General features: G+C 33.9%; 1 protein-coding gene across 2 annotated transcripts in view; it reads right to left on the bottom strand.

Annotated features, from left to right (window-relative positions):
* The window catches only part of LOC143242200 (E3 SUMO-protein ligase PIAS1-like), a 571,445-nt gene that overhangs the window by 198,742 nt on the left and 354,665 nt on the right, over positions 1 to 18,038 (bottom strand). The gene's annotated exons all lie outside the window — the stretch shown is intronic.

Here is an 18,038-nt window from a genome sequence, read left to right as displayed (position 1 = left end):
CATTGTAACCATTTAAGTGTCCTTTACCTCTGACAAACTTGGTTCATCTCATTGTAACCACTTTAAGTGTCCTTTACCTCTGACAACCTTTGTTCATCTCATTGTAACCACTTTAAGTGTCTGACAAACTTGGTTCATCTCATTGTAACCATTTAAGTGTCCTTTACCTCTGACAAACTTGGTTCATCTCATTGAAACCACTATAAGTGTCCTTTACCACTGACAAACTTGGTTCATCTCATTGTAACCATTTAAGTGTCCTTTACCTCTGACAAACTTTGTTCATCTCATTGTAACCACTTTAAGTGTCTGACAAACTTGGTTCATCTCATTGTAACCACTTTAAGTGTCCTTTACCATTGACAAACTTGGTTCATCTCATTGTAACCACTTTAAGTGTCCTTTACCATTGACAAACTTGGTTCATCTCGTTGTAACCACTTTAAGTGTCCTTTACCTCTGACAAACTTGGTTCATCTCATTGTAACCACTTTAAGTGTCCTTTACCATTGACAAACTTGGTTCATCTCGTTGTAACCACTTTAAGTGTCCTTTACCTCTGACAAACTTGGTTCATCTCATTGTAACCACTTTAAGTGTCCTTTACCTCTGACAAACTTGGTTCATCTCATTGTAACCACTTTAAGTGTCCTTTACCTCTGACAAACTTGTAACCACTCATTGTAACCACTATAAGTGTCCTTTACCTCTGACAAACTTGGTTCATCTCATTGTAACCACTTTAAGTGTCCTTTACCATTGACAAACTTGGTTCATCTCGTTGTAATCACTTTAAGTGTCCTTTACCTCTGACAAACTTGGTTCATCTCATTGTAACCACTTTAAGTGTCCTTTACCATTGACAAACTTGGTTCATCTCGTTGTAACCACTTTAAGTGTCCTTTACCTCTGACAAACTTGGTTCATCTCATTGTAACCACTTTAAGTGTCCTTTACCTCTGACAAACTTGGTTCATCTCATTGTAACCACTTTAAGTGTCCTTTACCTCTGACAAACTTGTAACCACTCATTGTAACCACTATAAGTGTCCTTTACCTCTGACAAACTTGGTTCATCTCATTGTAACCACTTTAAGTGTTCTTTACATCTGACAAACTTTGTTCATCTCATTGTAACCACTTTAAGTGTCTGACAAACTTGGTTCATCTCATTGTAACCACTATAAGTGTCCTTTACCTCTGACAAACTTGGTTCATCTCATTGTAACCACTATAAGTGTCCTCTACCACTGACAAACTTGGTTCATCTCATTGTAACCATTTAAGTGTCCTTTACCTCTGACAAACTTTGTTCATCTCATTGTAACCATTTAAGTGTCCTTTATTTCTGACAAACTTGGTTCATCTCATTGTAACCATTTAAGTGTCTGACAAACTTGGTTCATCTCATTGTAACCACTATAAGTGTCTGACAAACTTGGTTCATCTCATTGTAACCACTATAAGTGTCTCACAAACTTGGTTCATCTCATTGTAACCACTATAAGTGTCTCACAAACTTGGTTCATCTCATTGTAACCACTATAAGTGTCTAACAAACTTGGTTCATCTCATTGTAACCACTATAAGTGTCTCACAAACTTGGTTCATCTCATTGTAACCACTATAAGTGTCTGACAAACTTGGTTCTTCTCATTGTAACCACTATAAGTGTCTCACAAACTTGGTTCATCTCATTGTAACCACTATAAGTGTCTGACAAACTTGGTTCATCTCATTGTAACCACTATAAGTGTCTCACAAACTTGGTTCATCTCATTGTAACCACTATAAGTGTCTCACAAACTTGGTTCTTCTCATTGTAACCACTATAAGTGTCTGACAAACTTGGTTCATCTCATTGTGACCACTATAAGTGTCTGACAAACTTGGTTCATCTCATTGTGACCACTATAAGTGTTTGACAAACTTGGTTCATCTCATTGTGACCACTATAAGTGTTTGACAAACTTGGTTCATCTCATTGTGACCACTATAAGTGTCCTTTACCTCTAACAAACTTGGTTCATCTCATTGTAACCACTTTAAGTGTCCTTTACCTCTGACAAACTTGTAACCACTCATTGTAACCACTATAAGTGTCCTTTACCTCTGACAAACTTGGTTCATCTCATTGTAACCACTTTAAGTGTCCTTTACATCTGGCAAACTTTGTTCATCTCATTGTAACCACTTTAAGTGTCTGACAAACTTGGTTCATCTCATTGTAACCACTATAAGTGTCCTTTACCACTGACAAACTTGGTTCATCTCATTGTAACCATTTAAGTGTCCTTTACCTCTGACAAACTTTGTTCATCTCATTGTAACCATTTAAGTGTCCTTTATTTCTGACAAACTTGGTTCATCTCATTGTAACCATTTAAGTGTCTGACAAACTTGGTTCATCTCATTGTAACCACTATAAGTGTCTGACAAACTTGGTTCATCTCATTGTAACCACTATAAGTGTCTCACAAACTTGGTTCATCTCATTGTAACCACTATAAGTGTCTCACAAACTTGGTTCATCTCATTGTAACCACTATAAGTGTCTAACAAACTTGGTTCATCTCATTGTAACCACTATAAGTGTCTGACAAACTTGGTTCTTCTCATTGTAACCACTATAAGTGTCTGACAAACTTGGTTCTTCTCATTGTAACCACTATAAGTGTCTCACAAACTTGGTTCATCTCATTGTAACCACTATAAGTGTCTGACAAACTTGGTTCATCTCATTGTAACCACTATAAGTGTCTGACAAACTTGGTTCATCTCATTGTAACCACTATAAGTGTCTGACAAACTTGGTTCATCTCATTGTAACCACTATAAGTGTCTCACAAACTTGGTTCTTCTCATTGTAACCACTATAAGTGTCTGACAAACTTGATTCATCTCATTGTAACCACTATAAGTGTCTGACAAACTTGGTTCATCTCATTGTGACCACTATAAGTGTCTGACAAACTTGGTTCATCTCATTGTGACCACTATAAGTGTCTGACAAACTGGGATGTGACCAGTAGAGGAGAAAAAGAGAAATATTGTAATCAGTGATGACGAGAAACCCACTTGTTGAGAAATTTATATGCAAAAACGGCTCGTTTGGGCTGAGAAAACACTTTACATAGAAGAGCGAACAACGTTTCGACCTTCTTCGGTCATCGTCAGGTTCACAAAGTCAGCTTCCGGTCAGTTACCTCTTTCTTTGTGAACCTGACGATGACCGAAGAAGGTCGAAACGTTGTTCGCTCTTCTATGTAAAGTGTTTTCTCAGCCCAAACGAGCCGTTTTTGCATATAAAAGAGAAATATTGTGTTTTAGTGTCATTAAAATATAACACTGTAATATAACACTAATATAACACTAATATCTATAATATAACACTATAATTTAACTATAATATAACATTAAAATATAACTGTAATATAACTATAATATAACACTATAATTATGAGAGAAATAAAATGTGTTGCGTGGTTAATTTGTTTGTTGTTGCCCGCCCCAGTGGTATGTCTCTGGAATTATACCACTAGAATTCTGGTTTCGATACTTGTGGTTGGCAGAACAAATAGCTTTGTGTTCAATAAGCACAAACAACCACAAATCGATTGTACTTAAGCCTAAAGCTATGGGTTTTCTGTATACTCTACTTATCACGGGCATCGAAACTCAAACTTTAGCGTAACAAGACTGCAGACTTGCCGCTGAGCCACTAAGAACGTTGCTTGTTTGTAGCACCGTTTTTTGTCAATTGTGTTTAATATTTTGTTAGCTTGTGTAAATTATCAGCGTTTTTTCAGAAAGTAAATACCGATACCTATATGTTTTGTGTCTGATTTACAAATAATGAATTCAGTACTAATACGGAAAAGTGGCACGTGTCCGGAAGTAACGTACCGGAAGATGGTTATTACCAATCTCGCTCAACGTGTGAAGCACGAAACTCGTTCAGGAATTTCTGAACCTGTTTGAATGTTCTTCTTCATAACTTAAAAAACTCCATCAACAATTTAATCTAAAAGTTAAACTAAATCTTTTTACCTCGGTTATTGTAGCAGAAAATACCAATATACGACATCGTATTATCAAACGTGATCTTCTGTGATGGAAATTCGACAGCAAGGTTACCAAGTGTCTCACCGTGTAGTTCACGCACCACATCCTTTCCAATTTTTGTAATTTCCTTTTGGAAAGTGTAATTCCGGTGTCGTAATTTCCACACATTCCTCAGTTGTGTTCGAACACACTTACTAAAACGAACCCACCACTACACAGAAATAATGTTATGTTTACCAAGTCATCATTGTTTACAGAACTTTACGTGTAAGTCATCAACTTTAACAATAAGTTTTCTTTTGTTAACCGTCCATATCTCAACTACCACGTTAGTCGATGGTTACATTGTTGTTTTATGTCTTCCACGCCACATTATCAGATACGTTACATAATTATATAACTCGGGTAATAACGTGGTCATTTAAATGTAACATTGGTCAAAATAAGACTGAATTATACGTCACTTAATATTTTTACTGACTTTATGTAATTATAGTCTGTCTTTACTGTATGCTACTTTCCTATTATCCAAAATAACTGTTTGAGGTCAGCTGGTTAGGGCGCTTGACGCGTAATCTGAGTGTCGCGGGTTCCAATCCCTGTCACACCAAATATGCTCGCCCTTTCACCCGTGAGGACATTATAATGTGATGGTCAATCCCACTAGTCGTTGGTAAAAGAGCAGCCGAAGAGTTGGCGGCGAGTGGTGATGACTAGCTGCCTTCCCTCTAGCCTTACACTGCAAAAGTAGGGACGACTAGCGCGGATAGCTCTCGTGTAGCTTTGCGCGAAATTCTAAACAAACCAAAACCAATGTAACAAAATTATTCTAAACACCTTATTCATTCAATTTATTCTCTCGTTGGAACATTTAACACACTTCTAATTTTATTATAAAAATCTTCATATTCTACTGTAAAAATATTCGTAACTAAAACAACGTGTACTTACATTAATAAAAAAGGAACAGAATAACAACTCTTCCAATAAAAAATGTAGATTTCAGGCCTGGATCTACTCTTATCCTAACTGGATCTACTCTTGTCCTAAATGTAATTTTATTAAGTTACAGTAGTGTGTAGGTTTTAGATTTTTATGGGAAATATATTACAATAAACGAAAGTCCCTGTTCAGATAGAAAACACCCCTAATAATACTCTTTAAATACATTCAGTTAAATACATACACTTTTAGTACACTCAGTTAAATACACTCAGTTATTTAAAGCATGATTAATTTTCTTGTATACAATATAATTACATAAACAGTAGACGTCAAAACAGCTGTAACGAATAGAAACTGTATCTGGCATGGCCAGATGGATAAGGCAATCGACTCGTAATCTTAGGGTCGCGGGTTCGAATCCCCGTCACCCCCAAACATATTCGCTCTTTCAGCTGTGGAGGCCTTACAATGTAACAGTCAACCCCGCTATTAGTTGGTAAAAGAGTTCCCCAAGAGTTGGCGGTGGGTGTTGATTACTAGCTGCCTTCTTACACTGCTAAATTAGGAACGGCTAGCGCAGATAGCCCGCGAAATTCAATGCAAACCAAACTGTATTCGTGGATTGTTCTCCACCTATATTTGACAACACAATTAGATAACTAGTGTTTAAAAGGTGATTCCTTTAGTGTTAGCTAAACTATGTATTTAATGGCAAGTAATCGTAGTGTTTGCTGTATAAAAATAAATTACGAAACTATTGACGTTCCTACCGTCTTTAGTGAACACTCCAATATTCGTGAGGAATTTTACTTAAAAAAAAAAACACCATTTGGGGAACTATGAGAATAATATGAATTACGAACGGTAGCTTGACAATTTTTTTATTATTAAATATCTAGTAGATGTCGCTAATGTGAACGTCATTAAAACTTTATCGCATAAAAACGAGAAGGCCCATGTTGCACATTTAAATTAATATTTTGTGCAAATTCGTTAGAAACGGTAATAATACGTCAAACATGTTAACACACGAGTTATTGAAGAAACGTTTTGTTTATTATTTGTCTATTACTACACTGATATATTATAAGTATTTTTATATGTTCTAAGTGACTTACAATAAAATAATTTTGTGAAATATCTCGGATCAGGATTAATTAACTGATAAAGCTGATTAATTATCAGATAAAGCTGTTACCATCATCGTACAGTGTTATTTATTCCAGACTGCTTTGTAAGCAACTATATCAAATATCACGTCATAAAACAGAGCTTAAAAAAGAAACATTTCTCCGGAAATGAACATTAATATCTCAATCTGATTAATAATTCGCTGGTTAATTAATTATTCACGTCATAAATAGTTGGACGGGATGTTCCCGACGCTGTCTACATGATTCAACGTACGATAACAGTTTTTACCTGACCGATCACTTCTTTGCGTGAGAAAGGATCCGAGGCTTGGTTCTGTTTCAACCTTGGTTTTAGAAAATCTTCAGGTTGATTGGACTGACACAAGCACTTATTTTTGTAGCGTGCATATAACATTGGTTTATGTTTGTTTAGAACATTTAGGATCCAATAACAAACCAACATGTTATTCATGTTTGTACGTCACAGAACTCTCCAGGAAGTACAAACAAATCAACGTATTATCTCCAAGAGGTCAACAACTAAAATACTACTGCACGTGAATGTTCGAATAAACTCAATCATGATATACTAGTAGCAAAGACAGTACGGTTGTAGGCTAAACATAATAAGTGTTGTTTCTCTTACCGTTCTTTAAGCTAGTTTTCTCTCTTTGTCTTGATCGTAATCGATCAGTTTTCTTATATTTTTGTTAATGAATAACCCTCCTCTAATGGCACGTCAGTATGTCTGTGGACTTACAACTAAAAAAACCGAGTTTTGATACCCGTAGTGAGGAGAACATTGTGTAACTTTGTGCTTAATTACATACAAACAAAACCTGAAAACAAGTGTTGGAAGGTTTATGTTAAGTCTTTTAATATATATATATATACACTTAAAATTAATTCCATATTTTTCTTATGTTATTTATATAGCTTCATATTAATCAATATAACATGTTTTTCGGGCCCGGCATGGCCAGGAGGGTTAAGGCGTTCGACTCGTAATGTGAGGGTGCGGGTTCGAATCTCCGTTGCACCAAACATGCTCGCCCTTTCAGCCATGGGGGCGTTAGAATGTTACAGTCAATCCCACTATTCGTTGGTAAAAGAGTAGCCCAAGAGTTGGCGGTGGGTGGTGATGACTAGCTGCCTTCCCTCTAATCTTACACCACTAAATTAGGGAAGGCTAGCGCAGATAGCCCTCGAGTAGCTTTGCACGAAATTCAAATCAAACATGTTTTTATCGCCTACAGATTTTAAAATGATGTTAAGCTAAACAGAACCAATCTTATAAACCGTGCGCTAAAATAAATTTACTTATGCTAAGCGAAACATATGAAACGAAGTAATTATGTAGTGTGTAGCAGTGAAGTATACAAAACACGAAGTGATGAAGAATGGAACTTTACACTGGTTTAGAAGGAAAATATTGTTAAAGAAGCTTCGTACATCCGAAATTTAAGAGATAAAACAATATTGACCGCTAAATTTTTAACGAGTCAATAAAGGTTTGGTCAAGATTCGGTGCGAAGACTTTTCAGGAACTTAAATTGGTACTAAGTATCTTCAAGACGCGGATTGATACATTAAAAATAGTAGTTAAGAGGATGATCATAAGAAACGTATATAAAAAGAGGTTAAGCTACCTCCCACACTTCATTCATCAGTCATTTATCTTACAACCAGGATATGGGGTTTTCATCTTTCTCGTTTATCTCTGCCACACACTGAAACATTCATATCATTTGTACACGCCAGTAGAAGCTCGAAGATCTCTGTCTTTATCCTACTTGCTTCCCAAAATGTACCATCTCTGTCATTTTGAGAACCGAGAATGGCAAGTTTAAATGCGTTAGTTGTTTTTTATTGTACTTTCTTTAGGTGCCATTTTTTGGTTTCTAAAACGCTGTCATGTTCGGTGTTTAGTTAAATGTTTTTATCACTTCACTTTAAATTCTAATCTATTTTTGTAAATATTCTATTATATTGTAGCTAACCTTGTTACCCGGTTAACATCTGACAACTAGCATTGTTAAGTGACACGAAAAATCTATTATAAATTATTAATTAGTATATGGTAACTTCCATTGTTAAGTTACGTGGAGAAGATGTTATAAATTATTGGTTAGTATCTGGAAAGCGCCACGCCAGTACAGCGGTAAGTGTACGGATTTAGATAGCCCGATGTAACTTTGCTGTAAACACACACAGTATCTGGTAACTAATATTGTTAAATGAAACAGTGGCTCAGTAGATAGCCCGATGTAACTTTGCTGTAAATACACACAGTATCTGGTAACTAGTATTGTTAAATGAAACAATGGTTCAGTAGATAGCTTGATGTAACTTTGCTGTAAACACACACAGTATCTGGTAACTAGTATTGTTAAATGAAACAATGGCTCAGTAGATAGCCCGATGTAACTTCGCTGTAAACACACACAGTATCTGGTAACTAATATTGTTAAATGAAACAGTGGCTCAGTAGATAGCCCGATGTAACTTTGCTGTAAACACAGACAGTATCTGGAAACTTGTATTGTTAAATGAAACAATGGCTCAGTAGATAGCCCGATGTAACTTTGCTGTAAATACACACAGTATCTGGTAATTAGTATTGTTAAATGAAATGATAAATCTATCCTAATTCATTGACGTTTCTTCAGATATCCAGCAAGTTTCGTTACCAAGTTATATTATTTTCTTTCTCTACATTTTACCATAATATGTTTTTCACTGAATCTGTTAACAAACATCTAAACAGAACGTTTCTGTATTATAAACTTCTATATAATAGTGTCTCGAGTACTTGACTGGAATTCTTGGAAAGTGTAGAATGCATGAACTTCAGTACTCATAACAACGTCACTGACTGTTTTATACTAAACACTTTTACTCTGGCAATTTGCTAACGTTGTTCAGAGCAACCCTTCCCTTGCTGTTTTGACGAACATGAATTAATTGTTAAGTAGGTAGTTAAGCCTAATTATAAAATCATTTGTCACAAAGGGAAGCGAATGAAACTCGGTAATCTAAGTGTTGTTTCAAGAGTTTTATCTTTAGTTTGAAACTCGGTAACCTAAGTGTTGTTTCAAGAGTTTTACCGTTAGTTTCGGTTTTTACAGACTTCTTGTTATTTAAAAACTTTACAAGTTGCTCATATCATACCATTCAAAATTCAACTTTCTTTATTTCTCCTATGAACACTGCTTGACTACCATTACACCTTTCATGTTAGCAGAAGATATAAACAACCATTACATATATCATGTTAATCCAAGTTAGCAGAAGATATAAACAACCATTACATATTTCACGTTAATCCAAGTTAGCAGAAGATATAAACAACCATTACATATTTCACATTGATTCAAGTTAGCAGAAGATATAAACAACCATTACATATTTCACATTAATCCAAGTTAGCAGAAGATATAAACAACCATTACATATTTCACGTTGATTCAAGTTAGCGGAAGATATAAACAACCATTACATATGTCACGTTAATCCAAGCTAGCAAAAGATATAAACAACCATTACATATTTCACGTTAATCCAAGTTATCAAAGGTTATAATAAACCATTACATATTTCACGTTAATCCAAGTCAGCAAAAGATATAAACAACCATTACATATATCATGTTAATCCAAGTTAGCAGAAGATATAAACAACCATTACATATTTCACATTAATCCAAGTTAGCAGAAGATATAAACAACCATTACATATTTCACATTAATCCAAGTTAGCAGAAGATATAAACAACCATTACATATTTCACATTGATTCAAGTTAGCAGAAGATGTAAACAACCATTACATATTTCACATTAATCCAAGTTAGCAGAAGATATAAACAACCATTACATATTTCACGTTGATTCAAGTTAGCGGAAGATATAAACAACCATTACATATGTCACGTTAATCCAAGCTAGCAAAAGATATAAACAACCATTACATATTTCACGTTAATCCAAGTTATCAAAGGTTATAATAAACCATTACATATTTCACGTTAATCCAAGTCAGCAAAAGATATAAACAACCATTACATATTTCACGTTAATTCAAGTTAGCAGAAGATATAAACAACCATTACATATTTCACATTGATTCAAGTTAGCAGAAGATATAAACAACCATTACATATTTCACATTAATCCAAGTTAGCAGAAGATATAAACAACCATTACATATTTCACGTTGATTCAAGTTAGCGGAAGATATAAACAACCATTACATATGTCACGTTAATCCAAGCTAGCAAAAGATATAAACAACCATTACATATTTCACGTTAATCCAAGTTATCAAAGGTTATAATAAACCATTACATATTTCACGTTAATCCAAGTCAGCAAAAGATATAAACAACCATTACATATTTCATGTTAATCCAAGTTAGCAGAAGATATAAACAACCATTACATATTTTACGTTGATTCAAGTTAGCAGAAGATATAAACAACCATTACATATTTCACGTTAATCCAAGTTAGCAGAAGATATAAACAACCATTACATATTTCACGTTAACCCAAGTTAGCAAAAGATATAAACAACCATTACATATTTCACGTTAATCCAAGTTATCAAAGGTTATAATAAACCATTACATATTTCACGTTAATCCAAGTCAGCAAAAGATATAAACAACCATTACATATTTCATGTTAATCCAAGTTAGCAGAAGATATAAACAACCATTACATATTTCACATTAATCCGAGTTAGCAAAAGATATAAACAACCATTACATATTTCACGTTAATCCAAGTTAGCAGAAGATATAAACAACCATTACATATTTCACGTTAACCCAAGTTAGCAAAAGATATAAACAACCATTACATATTTCACGTTAATCCAAGTTATCAAAGGTTATAATAAACCATTACATATTTCACGTTAATCCAAGTTATCAAAGGTTATAATAAACCATTACATATTTCACGTTAACCCAAGTTAGCAAAAGATATAAACAACCATTACATATTTCACGTTAATCCAAGTTATCAAAGGTTATAATAAACCATTACATATTTCACGTTAATCCAAGTTATCAAAGGTTATAATAAACCATTACATATTTCACGTTAATCCAAGTCAGCAAAAGATATAAACAACCATTACATATTTCATGTTAATCCAAGTTAGCAGAAGATATAAACAACCATTACATATTTCACGTTAATCCAAGTTGGCAGAAGATATAAACAACCATTACATATTTCACATTAATCCAAGTTAGCAGAAGATATAAACAACCATTACATATTTCACGTTGATTCAAGTTAGCAGAAGATATAAACAACCATTACATATTTCACGTTGATTCAAGTTAGCAGAAGATATAAACCACCATTACATATTTCACGTTGATTCAAGTTAGCAGAAGATATAAACAACCATTACATATTTCATGTTAATCCAAGTTAGCAAAAGATATAAACAACCATTAAACTTTTCCCGCAGTTGTGAAGTGTATACACAACGACTGCATTTTTAAAACTATAACATGTTTACAAGGTAACAAACAACCATTGTACATTGAAAAATAACATGTTTACAAGGTAACAAACAACCATTGTACATTGAAAAATAATTTGTTTACAAGGTAACAAACAACCATTGTACATTGAAAAATAATATGTTTACAAGGTAACAAACAACCATTGTACATTGAAAAATAATATGTTTACAAGGTAACAAACAACCATTGTACATTGAAAAATAACATGTTTACAAGGTAACAAACAACCATTGTACATTGAAAAATAATATGTTTACAAGGTAACAAACAACCATTGTACATTGAAAAATAATATGTTTACAAGGTAACAAACAACCATTGTACATTGAAAAATAATTTGTTTACAAGGTAACAAACAACCATTAAGTCTTTCACATGTTTGTATGGGGGATATGGAAATATAAATAACTATTACATCTTTCATATTACAATACTGTAGTAGAATCTAGAATGTAACAACAGTGTAAAACATGACAACGGATGGACATGGTACAGTCTGAACTGTAACAATAGCGTAAAACATGACAACGGATCGACATCGTACAGCCTGGACTGTAACAATAGTGTAAAACATGACAACGGATCGACATGGTACAGTCTGGACTGTAACAATACAGTAAAATGAGATTTCAGGCTACTTTCAGAGAGTGATGGAAGGTAAAACATCAAACTTATATTTAGGACGATAGAAATTTGGTGGAAATGATTGAGTTCAGCAAACAGTTAATGTTTTATGTGTTCTCTTTTGTTTTAATAACTGCAGACAGTCTTTCAGACATTGTTGAAACATCTTTAATCAAAGTGTTCTGTGATATTTTACTCAAAATATTTCTAATACACTCCTATATATTTTCTTTGGAATTCACTTTCGATTTGTCAATTTTTGTTTTATCTATTAAACTCCATATCTGCTCATTTGGATTGAAACTGGGGCTCTGTGGGGACCACTGCATCATTTGAATGACTCCAGTAGTTTTTCTTCGTATCTAAGCAATTTCTGTATAGGTTGGATGAGTGTTTGGGGTTATTATCTTCTTGGTAGTACAATTCTTTATTAATAATACGCAAACCACTGGGTGTGTCATGATGGATCAGTATCTGATGGTACTAATTATTTATTAATAATACACAAACCACTGGGTATGCCATGATGGATCAGTATCCGATGGTACTAATTCTTTATTAATAATACACAAACCACTGGGTATGCCATGATGGATCAGTATCCGATGGTACTAATTCTTTATTAATAATACACAAACCACTGGGTATGCCATGATGGATCAGTACCTAATGGTACTAATTCTTTATTAATAATACACAAACCACTGGGTGTGCCATGATGGATCAGTAGCTGATGGTACTAATTCTTTATTAATAATACGCAAACCACTGGGTATGCCATGATGGATCAGTATCTGATGGTACTTACACTCATCCATTATTCCATCTATATTGCAAGTATCTCCTGTTGCCTCAACAGAAAAAAGACCCTTAACCACCACACTGACCCCACCATGCTTCATGGTAGGTGCTATATATTGAGGTACGCATCTTTCACCTTTCTTTTAACGGCTGTACAACCTAAACTTTGAACCACATTTGAAATTTTAACTCATCCATCCATACTCCCCTTTTCCAATCACCAACAATCCAGATTTTGTTCTTTTTAAAAACTTTAAGTTTCTTCTCTTGACAATATCTGTAGATCTGAGTGAAGGTTTCGAACTGTTACATGACCAAATATTACATTAAGTATTCTTAATACTGTAAATCTGGACAGTTTTCTGTCATCTGGTACATGGTTGTTTATCTCATACTTGAGATCAGTGTCAGTCTTCATTCTGTCCTGAAGGCTACGTAAACAAAGACACTCAACATCAGTATCACTGAGGTTGGGTGTTCTGTCTCTTACTTTCCTATATTCAAAGTAACCTGTCTCTGTCTTAACAATATAGGGTGTACTAGACAGTGTTAGGGGAGCATTTCAAGTCTACAGTAATTTGATGGAGAGTCCAACTAGTATCACGTAAAATTTTTATGTGAACTCTCTGTCCTACAGACAATTCTCTATGCTTTTTGGGCCATGACATGACACCATAACTTAATATATAGTGCTAAACACTGTTTTTATCAAGGTTAATTTTTGGAGTGCTGTTAAATTGATTTCTTCCAGCATATACTGGTACCATATGTTCGCTCCTTGTTAGCTCTTCCTATATAGTTAAGACACTGCAGGTGGTACCATATGTTAGCTCCTTGTTAGCTCTTCCTATAAACTTGAGACACTGCATGTGGTACCACAACAGTTATCTCAGACCCTAAATTTGATCAGTATGTTCATTTAAGTCGAACTCTTGTGACATGTTCTTTGTACAAGTATGTGGGAATTATAAATAATGATAAGTATTCTCACCCTGGCTCAATTAATTATCAACAGTGATCAGTGGAGTATTACTATGGTGCTGAATATTACAGCTTGTATTACAGTGATCAGTGGAGTATTACAATGGTGCTGAATATTACAGCCTGTATTACAGTGATCAGTGGAGTATTACTATGGTGCTGAATATTACATCCTATATTACAGTGATCAGTGGAGTATTACTATGGTACTGAATATTACAGCTTGTATTACAGTGATCAGTGGAGTATTACTACAGTGCTGAATATTACAGCTTGTATTACAGTGATCAGTGGAGTATTACTATAATGCTGAATATTACAGCTTGTATTACAGTGATCAGTGGAGTATTACTATAGTGCTGAATATTACAGCCTGTATTACAGTGATCAGTGGAGTATTACAATGGTGCTGAATATTACAGCCTGTATTACAGTGATCAGTGGAGTATTACTATGGTGCTGAATATTACATCCTATATTACAGTGATCAGTGGAGTATTACTATGGTACTGAATATTACATCCTATATTACAGTGATCAGTGGAGTATTACTATAATGCTGAATATTACAGCCTGTATTACAGTGAGCAGTGGAGTATTACTATAGTGCTGAATATTACAGCTTGTATTACAGTGATCAGTGGAGTATTACTATAGTGCTGAATATTACAGCTTGTATTACAGTGATCAGTAGAGTATTACTATGGTGCTGAATATTACAGCCTGTATTACAGTGATCAGTGGAGTATTACTATAGTGCTGAATATTACAGCTTGTATTACAGTGATCAGTGGAGTATTACTATAGTGCTGAATATTACAGCTTGTATTACAGTGATCAGTAGAGTATTACTATGGTGCTGAATATTACAGCCTGTATTACAGTGATCAGTGGAGTATTACTATGGTGCTGAATATTACAGCTTGTATTACAGTGATCAGTGGAGTATTACTATGGTGCTGAATATTACAGCCTGTATTACAGTGATCAGTGGAGTATTACTATAGTGCTGAATATTACAGCCTGTATTACAGTGATCAGTGGAGTATTACTATAGTGCTGAATATTACAGCTTGTATTACAGTGATCAGTGGAGTATTACTACAGTGCTGAATATTACAGCTTGTATTACAGTGATCAGTGGAGTATTACTATAGTGCTGAATATTACAGCCTGTATTACAGTGATCAGTGGAGTATTACTATGGTGCTGAATATTACAGCTTGTATTACAGTGATCAGTGGAGTATTACTATGGTGCTGAATATTACAGCCTGTATTACAGTGATCAGTGGAGTATTACTATAGTGCTGAATATTACAGCCTGTATTACAGTGATCAGTGGAGTATTACTATAGTGCTGAACATTACAGCTTGTATTACAGTGATCAGTGGAGTATTACTATAGTGCTGAATATTACAGCTTGTATTACAGTGATCAGTGGAGTATTACTACAGTGCTGAATATTACAGCTTGTATTACAGTGATCAGTGGAGTATTACTATGGTGCTGAATATTACAGCTTGTATTACAGTGATCAGTAGAGTATTACTATAGTGCTGAATATTACAGCTTGTATTACAGTTATCAGTAGAGTATTACTATAGTGCTGAATATTACAGCTTGTATTACAGTTATCAGTGGAGTATTACTATGGTGCTGAATATTACAGCTTGTATTACAGTGATCAGTGGAGTATTACTATAATGCTGAATATTACAGCCTGTATTACAGTGATCAGTGGAGTATTACTATAATGCTGAATATTACAGCCTGTATTACAGTGATCAGTGGAGTATTACTATAATGCTGAATATTACAGCCTGTATTACAGTGATCAGTGGAGTATTACTATAATGCTGAATATTACAGCCTGTATTACAGTGATCAGTGGAGTATTACTATAGTGCTGAATATTACAGCCTGTATTACAGTGATCAGTGGAGTATTACTATAATGCTGAATATTACAGCTTGTATTACAGTAATCAGTGGAGTATTACTATAGTGCTGAATATTACAGCTTGTATTACAGTGATCAGTGGAGTATTACTATAGTGCTGAATATTACAGCTTGTATTAACATGAAAGGATTAGAAAGTAGAAAGAATGATAAAACATTCTCTTGTTCTAACACTTGTATGCACTACTATATATATTTCATGTTTGACTTGTATACAGTACTATATATATCTCATGTTTGACTTGTATACAGTACTATATATATCTCATGTTTGACTTGTATACAGTACTATATATATTTCATGTTTGACTGGTATACAGTACTATATATATTTTATGTTTGACTTTTATACAGTACTATACATATTTCATGTTTGACTTGTATGCAGTACTATATATATTTCATGTTTGACTTGTATACAGTACTATATATATTTCATGTTTGACTTGTATACAGTACTATATATATACATTTCGTGTTTGACTTGTATACAGTACTATGTATATATTTCATTTTTGACTTGTATTCAGTACTATAAATACATTTCATGTTTGTCAGATTTATATACGTGATTTCTTCGAAAAGCAAATGTTTTTGACCAAAAAAGTCTAGTACATTGAACAAATATTGACTCTGTACTACTGTATTGGTTATTGGAAACAAAGCAGTTGTTGTTGTTTTTTTCCTGTTGGTATCTTATATCTGTTGTTCTTTACAATAAACATATAAATGTTTCATCGTGTGTAGTTAAGAACAAAGATACACAATGGGTCGTCTACCCACCCGATTTCTAGCGTTATTAAGCCTGCCGTCATACCGCTATGCCATTAGAAGACTGTTTATAAATATTTGAATAATTAATACAAGTAATTACTTTTTCTAGATTTTACAAGGGATATAAACTAGTTGGAATAGTGCTATTTTTGTCGAATTTTGGTGATTGGGGAAAAAATGCAAAATTCGTATATGGTAATAAAAGTGTAACTTCTAACTATTATACACATTTATCATCACTGTATTTTAAAATTAAGCCGCCACCTGTAGTTTGAAAACAGAATGACATCAGTTAATAATATTTAGAGAGAACAGAAGGTAATTTAAAAGATGTCCTGATTAAAGTACAATTTGGATAGTTCTGTAACAAATTCCAGGATTGTTTATTTTTAGTTATCGAATGGTGGATTTGCTAGACGGAAGCAACTTAACAGCAACACTTGTTTATTTTGAACCGTTTAACAAAGAAATGGTTACTGTCTTCCTTAGTTACGGTCTTTCAACGTAACTTGTTTTTGTTCCGAAGGTAGTGACGTACCAAACTGAATCGCTGATATACTACTAGATTATAAGATACACATATCATTTGTTTTGTTTTATTACATATTGAGATAATAACCCTAGAGAACAATTTTTTTTTCCACCGAAATATTAGCTTCAATTCCATACGTACTGGATGTTGATTTAAATCATGCAATATATTATATTTGTTTAAAAGCTTCATACGTTCCGTTAAAGAACTTTGGATAAGCCATCGCTCTTGAATTATGAAATTTTATTTGAGCTCATTAACATCCAGTATAAACCACGTCCTGCTTTCTAGCTCCCAGGGATTTGTTGTGCAAATTGACAGAGACAATAATAAGTTATAACAGTGTAAAGAAACTAAACAAACCTTCTCGTTTATTAAATTTGTTTAGAATACATTTCTAAAACTTCATTAAACGAAAAGTATTCAAAACCTTATTTCTATCGTTTGCGAACAGAAAACTATAGAGAAATCGACTTTAATTAAAGATGTTTGTAATATCGTATCTCCCTGAACCTAAGTAAACACGACGCGAATTACTTCTGTACTGCACGTGCTGCAACTCCGTCGTATTAGAAAATTCGCGACTACAAAGTATATTACGTCACGTCCTAGGCTCCTGCACGCATTCAGAAAAGAACTAGGTCTGTTTGTTTGTTTGAAATTAAGCACGAAGCTGC

This window comes from Tachypleus tridentatus, unplaced genomic scaffold, assembly GCF_004210375.1.
Source record: "Tachypleus tridentatus isolate NWPU-2018 unplaced genomic scaffold, ASM421037v1 Hic_cluster_2, whole genome shotgun sequence".
Classification (NCBI taxonomy): Eukaryota; Metazoa; Arthropoda; class Merostomata; order Xiphosura; family Limulidae; genus Tachypleus; species Tachypleus tridentatus.
This window is presented reverse-complemented; position numbering and strand designations above follow the sequence as displayed.